This window comes from Lactuca saligna, chromosome 9 (genome assembly GCF_052625555.1).
Source record: "Lactuca saligna cultivar CGN05327 chromosome 9, ASM5262555v1, whole genome shotgun sequence".
Classification (NCBI taxonomy): Eukaryota; Viridiplantae; Streptophyta; class Magnoliopsida; order Asterales; family Asteraceae; genus Lactuca; species Lactuca saligna.
The window spans coordinates 99,860,575-99,872,782 of NC_136425.1; positions in this window are offsets into that span (position 1 = coordinate 99,860,575).

A 12,208-nucleotide genomic window follows, 5' to 3' on the forward strand; every position below is an offset into this window, starting at 1 on the left:
CTTTGTAATGAAGTCCATTGTGACGTCTTCCTATTTCCAAACGGGAATTCCTAATGGCTCTAACTTGCCGTGAGGCCGCTGATGCTAATGTTGGGTTTTGAGCAATCTAACACTTCCTAAGTGTGCATGCAACCCTAATAAACCTTGGATCTATGTTTGTCTAAATACATGCAAAATAATAATTTTCCAAGGTTTATAACCTATCTAACATGGCATGGGGAACATTTCAACATAAAAGAGTTAGAAGAGATTACATACCTTTTAGTGAGTTTGGTTCTAAGGAGTTTGAGGGCCAAGCATAGTGTGAATGCCTCAAATAGAATCACAAACACCACAAACTCTTGGAAAACTTTGAGAGAGTATACACCTTGTATAGAATCGGCCACACACATGCACACACACACTAGTTCACTAGTTTTTTCTTAGGCTCCATTTCATGCTCCATAAGCATGCTTATATAGTGTGCATGGTTAGGGTGCAACCCTAATAACCCATGTCTTTTCCTTTTCCAAGGATCCATGGGTTAAAAGCTCCATGGATCATCCATGGACTTCCACATAAGCCTAGCCCATTAACAAATGAGTATTAGCCCACACTATATAAAACAAATAGCCCATAATTTAATTAGTCTTCCTTTTAATCTCTAAATTAATTCATAATTAATTTAAGACTAAAACTAATTAAATAACGTAACTTCATATTAATATATTATAACTCATAATATATTAATAAACATATCTGTATAACTCTCATAAAATTATCCATAATAGTTTGGATGAGATGCAACCTAAATGGACCATGCCGGTCGGGTCAAGTATATACCAAATAAGTTATGGACTTAGTCACCTTATCCAACAGACTCCCACTTGGATAAGTCTAATAACTATATTTGCCTATAACTTCAGGAACCAACCAACAATCGTAGATCTCAAAAACTCCCTCGGACAATGAAGACTCTGTCAAACTATGAAGCGCCATTTTAGATAAGTGATCACATAATCCTCTGTTCTCATGGTATCAGCCGGACAAACACATGGAACTATGTCTTGCTTATTGTCTAGCAGTTGTTTCTCGATTTTCTGAAGAACTTCACTGAACACATCGGTTTAGTTCTGACCAGGCCTGGTACATGGGTCAACACAAAATCATCGAGGGGCCCAGATATCGCTTCTATTTCTAGAAGGAACAGATAAACTTCGACTGATATGCTTGTTCTACTACTTATTGAATTGTACACAAAGGCACGTTTTATAACTTCAAGTTACTGATGCGTTTACGTGCAATCAATGCACAACCAACTCATAGGTAACAACTCTTATCTCTAGGTTTAAAGATTTATATGATGTTATCATCTCACGATCACTTGAGATAAATTCCATGAAGTGATACAAGTGAGCGTGGGTTTATACCAATACTCATAACTTATGAGTACTCATGAATGTTGCAGCAACCATTGCCATGTCTAAACACCTTTAAGGCATCTACAAACCCAATTCATGACAATTTTGATTCATACCTACTTCCGACGTATGATCGATTGTGGAGGTTTGAATAAATTAATTATTCTGGAAGTCAAAACATGCAAAACTGAAATAATAGTAAATAATTGACAATGATAGTAACACTTTACTCATAAATAAATCACAAATTTTATTCATCATCAAACGTCGATTACATTTTACAAGTTTCAGGAAAACTATCTAATCTGTAAAACTAATATCGTCCCTCAGCCCGATGCGTCTCGCATGCTGAAAATGCTTAACCCTCGTCAGTCCCTTCGTAAGGGGATCTGCAGGATTCTCATCCGACGATATCCTCCTTGTCACAAGGAGTCCTTCTTCAATCTTGTGTCTTATGAAGCGAGATTTTCTATCAATGTGTCGGGATCTGCCATGATCTCTTGGTTCCTTGGCTAAGATAACCGCACCATTGTTGTCACAGAAAATCTCTATAGGTTCCTTAATAGCTGGTACAACTCCAAGGTCTCCGATGAAGTTCTTTAGCCATATCGCCTCCTTCGCTGCTTCACTCGCTGCTATATACTCTGATTCACAAGTCGAATCAACCACCGTCTCCTGCTTGGAACTCTTCCAAGAAATTGCCCCTCCATTTAAGGTAAAGATCCAGCCCGACTGAGAGCAGAAATTATCCCTATCAGTCTGAAAACTAGCATCACTATACCCTAATACTTTCAAGTCATCACAGCCACCAAGGGTAAGGATCCAATCCTTGGTCCTCCGTAGGTACTTGAGAATGTTCTTTACTGCGGTCCAATGAGCCTTGCCAGGGTTCCCCTGAAACCTGCTGACCATGCTCAAAGCAAATGCCACATCAGGACGGGTACAAGTCATGGCAAACATGATCGAGCCAACTGCAGAAGCATATGGTAATTGGCTCATCTCAGCTATCTCTGCCTTTGTACTCGGACTCTGAGTCTTACTCAGTTTGGTATTGCTTTGGATCGGTAAATCTCCTTTCCTGGAATTCTCTATGTTGAACCTTTTCAACACCTTATCCAAGTAGATACTCTGACTAAGTCCAATTAGTCTTCTACTCCTTTCTCTTAATATCCTTATCCCTAGGATATAGGTAGCCTCCCCTACGTCCTTCATAGCAAAGCACTTCCCAAGCCAGGACTTAACCTCCTGCAAGGTTGGGATGTCATTTCCTATGAGTAGTATGTCATCCACATACAGTACCAAGAAGCTAACTATACTCCCACTAGCTCTGACATACACGCAAGACTCATCTTCGCTTCTCAAGAAGCCAAACTCTTTTACCTTCTCATCAAAACAAAGATTCCAGCTACGAGATGCTTGTTTTAATCCATAAATGGATTTCTCAAGCTTGGATACTCTATTAGGGTACTCTGCATTGAAAAAACCCTCTGGCTGATTCATGTACACATCCTCAGCCAACTTTCCATTAAGGAAAGCGGTTTTGACATCCATTTGCCATATTTCATAATCATGAAATGCTGCAATGGCTAACATAACCCTAATAGACTTAATCTTTGCTACCGGCAAAAAGGTTTCATCATAATCAACACCTTGAGTTTGAGTAAAACCCTTCGCAACCAGTCGAGCCTTATAAGTATGCACTTTTCCTTCCATGTCTGTCTTCTTCTTGAAGATCCATTTGCACCCGACTGTTTTACGTCCTGGTACATGGTCAACCATGTTCCAAACTTGATTGTCATACATGGACTGTATCTCGCTGTCTATAGCCTCCTTCCATTTAGCAGACTCCAGGCCTGCCATGGCTTCCTTAACACTGCTAGGTTCATCCAAATTTACTAGTGTACTATCACTAATAAACGTATCACCTTCCATAGTAATATGAAAACCATAATAAAACGAAGGTGTGTTCCTAACCCGTGTGGAACGCCTCGGAGGTACAGACTCGTCAGCTGGATCAACAGGAGTTTCCTCCTCAGGTTGATTGCTAGTGTCTGAGGTTCCTTCACCAATTGATTCTTGAATTTCTTCAAGATCAGTCTACCTCCCACTGTCTCCTTGTCTTATAAATTCTTTCTCGTGAAAGATCCCTCTTCGTGCTACAAAGACCACATTCTCACTGGGTCTGTAGAAGCGGTAACCGAAGGATTTCTGTGGGTAGCCGATGAAAATACACCTTTCACTTCGGGGTTCAAGCTTATCATGAGTTTCACGCCTCACGAAGACTTCGCAACCCCAAATTTTGATGTGGTCCAAATTGGGAACCTTCCCAGTCCACATCTCATGAGGTGTTTTGGTAACCTTCTTTGTAGGGACTAGATTAAGGATATGGGCGGCAGTCTCTAAGGCATACCCCCAAAAAGAGATTGGTAACGAAACTCGACTCATCATAGAGCGAACCATGTCTAACAAGGTTCGATTACGCCTCTCAGCTACACCATTCAGCTGTGGTGTCCTGGGAGGAGTGAATTGTGACAATCCCACACTCCTTAAGATAGTCAAGGAACTCGGTACTAAGATACTCACCACCTCGATCGGATCGAAGCATCTTAATGTTCCTGCCCAATTGATTTTCTACTTCCTATTTGAATTCCTTAAACCTTTCAAAGGTTTCTGACTTATGTTTGATTAAGTAGACATACCCATATCTACTAAAATCATCAATAAAAGTCACATAATACCGATTAGCATCCCTTGTGGCGGTTTTGAATGGCCCACATACATTAGTATGTATTAGGTCCAACAAACCTTCACCCCTCTCACAAGTTCCAGTGAAGGGTGATTTTGTCATCTTTCCAAGTAGACAAGATTCACAATTATCATCCGATTTAAGGTCAAATGATTCCAAGACTCCACTCTTTTGGAGTTGGCCTATGCGTTTCTTGTTTACATGTCCAAGACGATAATGCCACAATGATGCTTTATCTAGGCTAGTAGAAGAATCAATATACAACACATTATTTCCTAAGTTGTCTACAATCGACACAGTTTCATACACACCATCACAAGGTAATGCTTTAAAATAAAACACATTATTAAAGAAAGCATTAATACCACCACATTCATTATCAAACGAAAAGGTAAAACCTTGTTTGTACAAAGCATGAAAAGAAATAATATTCCTCGCCATTTCAGACGAGTACACACATTTATTCAAATCTAATTTTAACCCATTATTAAGCAACGAAGTATAAACTCCAATCTTGGAAACAGGTGAAGCCTTCCTATTCCCCATGATTAAGTTTATCTTCACGTGCTCCACATCCTCACTTCTTCTTAGGCCCTGCAAATCAGAACATATGTGAATACCACATCCTGTATCAAGCACCCAAGAGTTAGAGTATGTTGAGTAATTAGACAATATAGTGTAAATACCTGCATAGGTGGGTTTCACTTTCCCATCCTTTAGATCCTGCAAGTACTTAGGGCAGTTTTGCTTCCAGTGTGCCTTTTCATGGCAATAAAAGCATTCAGCATCCTTGGGAATGGCAGAAGGAGTGGCAGAACCGTTCTTGGTCTTTGATGAGGAGCCTTCAAGAGAATTTCCCTTGGTACCCTTCGAAGAGTGCTTCCTCTTTTTCCCTTTGCCTTGCCCAATAGCTAAAACAGGGGTAGAAGTTGGAGTAGGAGTAGTAGAGGTAACAACCACTTTACCCTTAAGACCGGTTTCAACGGTCTTCAAGAGTCCTTGAAGCTTGCTGAGGGTAACTTCCTCCTTGTTCATATGATATGTCATTCGAAAATGATCATAACAAGAAGGCAAGGAGTGCAAAATGATGTCAATTGCCAACTCCTCAGGGATGTTAACATTCAGCTTCAGCAAACGGTCCACATACCTTTGCATCTTTTGCATGTGGCCCGTGACGGATTCACCATCCTTCATGCGGGTAGTTATTATGGAGGAGATTATTTCATATCGCTCCTGACGAGCACTCTGGTGGTACCTTTGCATCAGGTCTTGGTGCATCTCAAAAGGGTAGAAATCCTCATACGACTTTTGGAGCTCGGCTGTCATCGTGGCCATCATGATACATGCCACCTTAGTAGCATCTCTCTTATGAGTCCTGAATTCAGCGATCTCCTCAGGAGTAGTAGTAGACTCATCAAGTTCTTTTAACTCCTTATCGAGGACATATTCCTTGTCTTCGTAACGAGTTACCATCCTGATGTTCCTAATCCAATCCATGAAGTTGGAACCATCAAAGATGACCCTCCCACAAAGATTCACGAGAGAGAAAGAACCAGTTGGGTTAGAGCCTAAATCATTAGTGTTGGAAGACATCTGAAAGAAGAAAGTAACTTTAGATTAGATATTTAGGATCCTTAATAAGACACCCAAATGTAATATTAAGGCTAGGATCCAATCACAATATATTACACTTAGAATAGGGATGCCGTAATCTAAGTAATAATATATTTGAAAGGTAGGTGAATGACGATTCACCAATTTCCACCATGAAAACGAAATGACTTATTAGGTTTAATTGGATTTGAAATTCCTAGATTCTTTTGAGATTCATTGAACTTTTCAATGGCATGTTTCAATCTCGATTGTGCCATTCAAGTTTTTTGACTGGGATGCCGAGGATCACAAAACAAGGTGTGAATAACCATGCTAATTCACTTGGTACTCTTAATATTATCACCTAATCAATGTGCCGGTTAACCACACACGCTCCATTGTTCTATGACAAACATTAAGTCACCCTTCGTGATCCTTACTAGTCCTAGTTAGTGTGCCGGTTAACCACACACGCTCCACCAACGACTTGGTAAGGTACAAAGTGTGAATTCCATGGACTAGCACCATGTTCATATTTTCCTAAAATAACTAAGATTGGGAATTAAAAGAGTTTAGTTATTTTATAATATTCATTATAATTTTAATGAGGATTTAAAGTCATTGTTCTACCCGTTCGGCTAACGACCCTCCACCGATCAAGCAAGTGGTGGGTGAGAGTATACATCCATTAAGTCTCCATTTTATAGGCAACAACCTTATACCCACCTTATAGACCGGCTTCGTGAATGAGGCCTACTAACGGTAAAACAACTTATTCTTATACATATATATAATAATTAACCATTAATGTTATAAATAGTATAAGGGTTGAATTTTAACTATTAAAACTCTAAGGTTTGGAATTAAAGTTTATTAAAGTGTGTGAAACTTTAGAAATTCCAAAACTCGAGGGCAAGTTTTGTAACTTTGCAAAACTCTTCATTTCATAACTTATGAATTAAAGGTTCATAAAAATGAAGACTCTTCATTTTCATGTAACTTATGTGTTTTAAGTGTGTGTTAAATGAAAGTGACCTTTGGTAATCCATAACTTGAGGACAAATTATGGACTCTATTAAAACACATAAATGATAAAGAATTAATCCTAAACAATTCAGCAAATAATTCCTATCATTTTCTAAATTCATAAGAACATGAACATGATCATCAAAAATTCAAGAATTATATGAACACATAAAATCATGGAATTTTGATATACGCTATTGTAAATGGATTAGAACAACCATTACACCAACTAAAATAAGTTTTATAACACCAAAACAATTTAGGGTAATGTTTCTAGTCCATTTCCAGCAGCAAAATTCGAGAATCTGCACTCTTTCGATCCTACTCGTCGAGTGCATGAACTGACTCGTCGAGTAGGTTGAAGTTTGCCTTGGACTCGTCGAGTCCCCCCAATGGACTCGGCGAGTCCACCATGCAGACATCAACAATTTCGACCTTTTTCACTATTTTGCATCAAGTATCAAACAAGCAAGCCTAGGCTCTGATACCACTGTTGGGTTTTGAGCAATCTAACACTTCCTAAGTGTGCATGCAACCCTAATAAACCTTGGATCTATGTTTGTCTAAATACATGCAAAATAATAATTTTCCAAGGTTTATAACCTATCTAACATGGCATGGGGAACATTTCTACATAAAAGAGTTAGAAGAGATTACATACCTTTTGGTGAGTTTGGTTCTAAGGAGTTTGAGGGCCAAGCACCAATAGTGTGAATGCCTCAAATGGAATCACAAACACCAGAAACTCTTTGAAAACTTTGAGAGAGTATACACCTTGTATAAAATCGGCCACACACATGCACACACACACACACTAGTTCACTAGTTTTTTCTTAGGCTCCATTTCATGCTCCATAAGCATGCTTATATAGTGTGCATGGTTAGGGTGAAACCCTAATAACCCATGTCTTTTCCTTTTCCAAGGATCCATGGGTTAAAAGCTCCATGGATCATCTATGGACTTCCACATAACCGTAGCCCATTAACAAATGAGTATTAGCCCACACTACATAAAACAAATAGCCCATAATTTAATTAGTCTTCCTTTTAATCTCTAAATTAATTCATAATTAATTTAAGACTAAAATTAATTAAATAACGTAAATTCATATTAATATATTATAACTCATAATATATTAATAAACATATGTGTATAACTCTCATAAAATCATCCATAATAGTTTCGATGAGATGCAACCCAAATGGACCATGCCGGTCGGGTCAAGTATATACCAAATAAGTTATGGACTTAGACACCTTATCCAACAGCTAAACCTTGACTTTTTTGAAAGTTAAGCACCTTTCCACATTCCATGCCATATCCCATTTCATGAAGGGCTACCAATAATAAGTTCGGAGGTCTATATGCATTTTCATCGCTTTAGGATAAATAGAAAAACTTGACTTTTCCTTCCTTAATCAAAACCTGATGCACAACACCTAAATACAGAACCCACACTCTCCAATTAAAAGTCAAAAAACCCATTGTATCATAATCGAATAAGGACACTTGAACCACTATACGTTATCTCTTCCAGTGGTCCTCCTTTATAGCCTCAACCCGTGCTTCCTAGATCCGCTCCAAAAGTAGAGTAATGATTGTCATCCTCAAACATACATCCCTGATTAGAGTGGTAACCGCCTTTTGTCTGAGAGCATTGAACACCATATTGTCCATCCCTGGTTGCTAAAGGATCTCAAAATCATAATCCTTCACCACATCCAACCACCTACAGTACCTCATGTTTATATCATATGGTCCATTAGATACCCTAAACACTTCCGATATGTGTAAATAGTACAACAAACCCCATACAAGTAATGATGCCAATATTGAGGGAAAAACTATAGGCCCAAAATCCAAATCATGCATAGGGTAGTTAGCCTCATGAGGCTTCTACTGCCTCGAAGCGTATTCGATCACATGACCCCGTTGCATCAACATTGTACCCGAACACGTGATCAACGCATCATAATATACCAAAAAATCATCAACACCCTTTGGCAGGGTCAGAATTGCTGCCTCACATAATCTTTGCCTCAGAGTCTCAAAAGTTGCCTACAACTCAGGCCGGTAACAAAAGGTTACGGTCTTCTTCATCAACCGGGTCAACGGAACCCTTATCTTGTAGAAATCATGAATCTCCGATAGTAACCCGCCAACTGAAGGAAACTCCGAATCTCTGATTGTAGATCTTAGAACCTCCCACCTCATCACTCCCTCAACCTTGGCCAGATCGACTAGGATACCATCCTGGTCGACAAGGTGGCCCGAAAGCTGCACCTCTTGTAACCAAAACTCATATTTGTATAACTTCACATACAAGTTCGCCTCCCTCAAAGTCTCCAACAGCTCCGTCTGATGTTCCTCATGCTACTCCTAAGCCTTGGAATAGATCAGGATGTCATCAATAAATACAATCACAGACCGATCCAACATATTTTTGCACACACGATTCATAAAATCCATGAGCGCTTCTGGAGAAATGATGAGCCCGAAGGGCATCATCACAAACTCGTAATGATCATAACGAATTTGGAATGCCGACTTCTACATATCATCCGCTCTGACTCTCATCTGATGATAACATGAACACATATCAATCTTGGAAAACTAATCAGAAAACTTTCACAAATGGTCAACAAGTGTTGCTTTACCATTGAAGATTCAAGTTGATATCAGGGAAACTAAGGTGAAGGTGGGTTAGTCACTTTGTAGTTACATATGTATTTGACCATGGTGCGGTGGAAATCACAAGCCAACAAACCGTGAAGACTTTTAAAGTTAATGAGAATAGAAAAAAACCGTATTATGAGGGATTCCAAGTAAAGAAAAAAGAGATGGAGGTGGTTGAGAGTCCTATATACCAAGAATGAAGCATATCTAGGGGCCAACTCGAGCCAACAACATTAAAATCTGGCCACTAACCGGGAAACAACCCGGGGGTATTTTTGTTTTTTCCTTAATTTTCCATTTTTTTAACAGTTTTATTTTTATTTTTATGGGTTCAAGTTGTTTTTCATGTCCAAAGAGGTTACAAAATCATTTTTCTAACAGTTAGGGATTTGCGGTTTAAAATTTGAAAAAATAAAAATCAAGAAATTTTGTTGGGTTTACAGAAGATTACACGGCCATGTAAACTTTTTCCTAGCATTTACACAGATAGTGGAATCAACCAACTCGCGCCTTTCTATTTCACCGTTTACATGACCCGTGAAAATGAAAAAACTAAAGCTATACATTTAAAGAGAAAAAAACTCGATTGTGTTATGATTCCACTCAAAAAACCTACAAGAACAAATTTGGTATAATTGTTCCAACCCATTTTCTTATGTATATTGTTAAATTTATGTCTCTGGAGTGAAATTGAGTGAGATTGTTGGTTGTTATGTATGCTCTAGTGCTTGCAATTCTCCCCGTATCATACATTGTGTGAAAAAAAGTTTCTTGCTTTCATTGGACAATGACATCCCATGGATAAAGAGATCGAGTTGGAACCTCCAATATGGGTGGTCAAGAGGCTCATGATGAGGAAAACCAAGATCCTATAGAAAATCCATACTAATTTAGTCTTATTTTTTCGTCTAGTCTACAAGAAATCGTGTATTCAAGTCTTATCCGTAGAGAAAAAGGGGCGCAAAAGTATGTGGATATCTAAGCTCTAAAACGACCTCCACATCTACAAAGGATTTTACAAACTCTTGAGTAACATAGGTTTGAAAGGTCTCTTGAATCTCTATGCATTAAGTTATGAAACACCCATGTTAGAGCTCTTATCTTCCATCATATTCGATTACCAAATGCATTTCCTTTCCTTTTGTCTACTGAACCAGTCCCATCAGATTCATCTAGACACTCTCTATGACATCATTGGTGCACCAAAACCAAAGAAAGATATGTGCTGGGCAAAGGGTAGAATGAATGCCAAGGTTGACCGAAGTTGTAGGGAATTTTGGAGTGAGATCTCTTGTGAAAGTGAATATCCTTCTGGTAATGCCAAAGCTTCTAGTATTATCCAACCGATTCTTAGAGTCACACACCGAATCATCGTTACTCTCTTATTTCCTGAAGAGGAGATTAGCAAATCCAACAAGAAAGAGCTAGAATTTCTATGGTGCATGATTCACAAACCTGAAGAAGTTCCTCACTTTGGGTGTTGGTGTTGGGTTTTGAGCAATCTAACACTTCCTAAGTGTGCATGCAACCCTAATAAACCTTGGATCTATGTTTGTCTAAATACATGCAAAATAATAATTTTCCAAGGTTTATAACCTATCTAACATGGCATGGGGAACATTTCAACATAAAAGAGTTAGAAGAGATTACATACCTTTTGGTGTGTTGGGTTCTTAGGAGTTTGAGGGCCAAGCACCAATAGTGTGAATGCCTCAAATGGAATCACAAACACCACAAACTCTTGGAAAACTTTGAGAGAGTATATACACCTTGTATAAATCGGCCACACACATGCACACACACACTAGATCACTAGCTTTCTCTTAGGCCTCATTTCATGCTCCATAAGCATGCTTATATAGTATGCATGGTTAGGGTGAAACCCTAATAACCCATGTCTTTTCCTTTTCCAAGGATCCATGGGTTAAAAGCTCCATGGATCATCCATGGACTTCCACATAAGCCTAGCCCATTAACAAATGAGTATTAGCCCACACTATATAAAACAAATAGCCCATAATCTAATTAGTCTTCCTTTTAATCTCTAAATTAATTCATAATTAATTTAAGACTAAAACTAATTAAATAACGTAACTTCATATTAATATATTATAACTCATAATATATTAATAAACATATGTGTATAACTCTCATAAAATTATCCATAATAGTTTGGATGAGATGCAACCCAAATGGACCATGCCGGTCGGGTCAAGTATATACCAAATAAGTTATGGACTTAGACACCTTATCCAACAGACTCCCACTTGGATAAGTCTAATAACTATATTTGCCTATAACTTCAGGAACCAACCAACAATCGTAGCTCTCGAAAACTCCCTCGAACAATGAAGACTCTGTCGAACTATGAAGCGCCATTTTAGATAAGTGATCACATAATCCTCTGTTCTCATGATATCAGTCGGACAAATACATGGAACAACGTCGTACTTATTGTCCAGCAGTTTGTTTCCCGATTTTCGATTTGTTTGACAAAGAACTTAATCAAACACATCAATTCAGTTCTGACCGGCCGGTACATAGGTCACTACAAAATCATCGAGGGGCCCAGATATCGCTTCTATTTCTAGAAGGAACAGATAAACTTCGACTCATATGCTTGTTCTACTACTTGTTGAATTGTACACAAAGGCACGTTTTATAACATCAAGTTACTGATGCGTTTACGTGCAATCAATGCACAACCAACTCATAGGTAATAACTCATATCTCTAGGTTTGAAGATTTATATGATATTACCGTCTC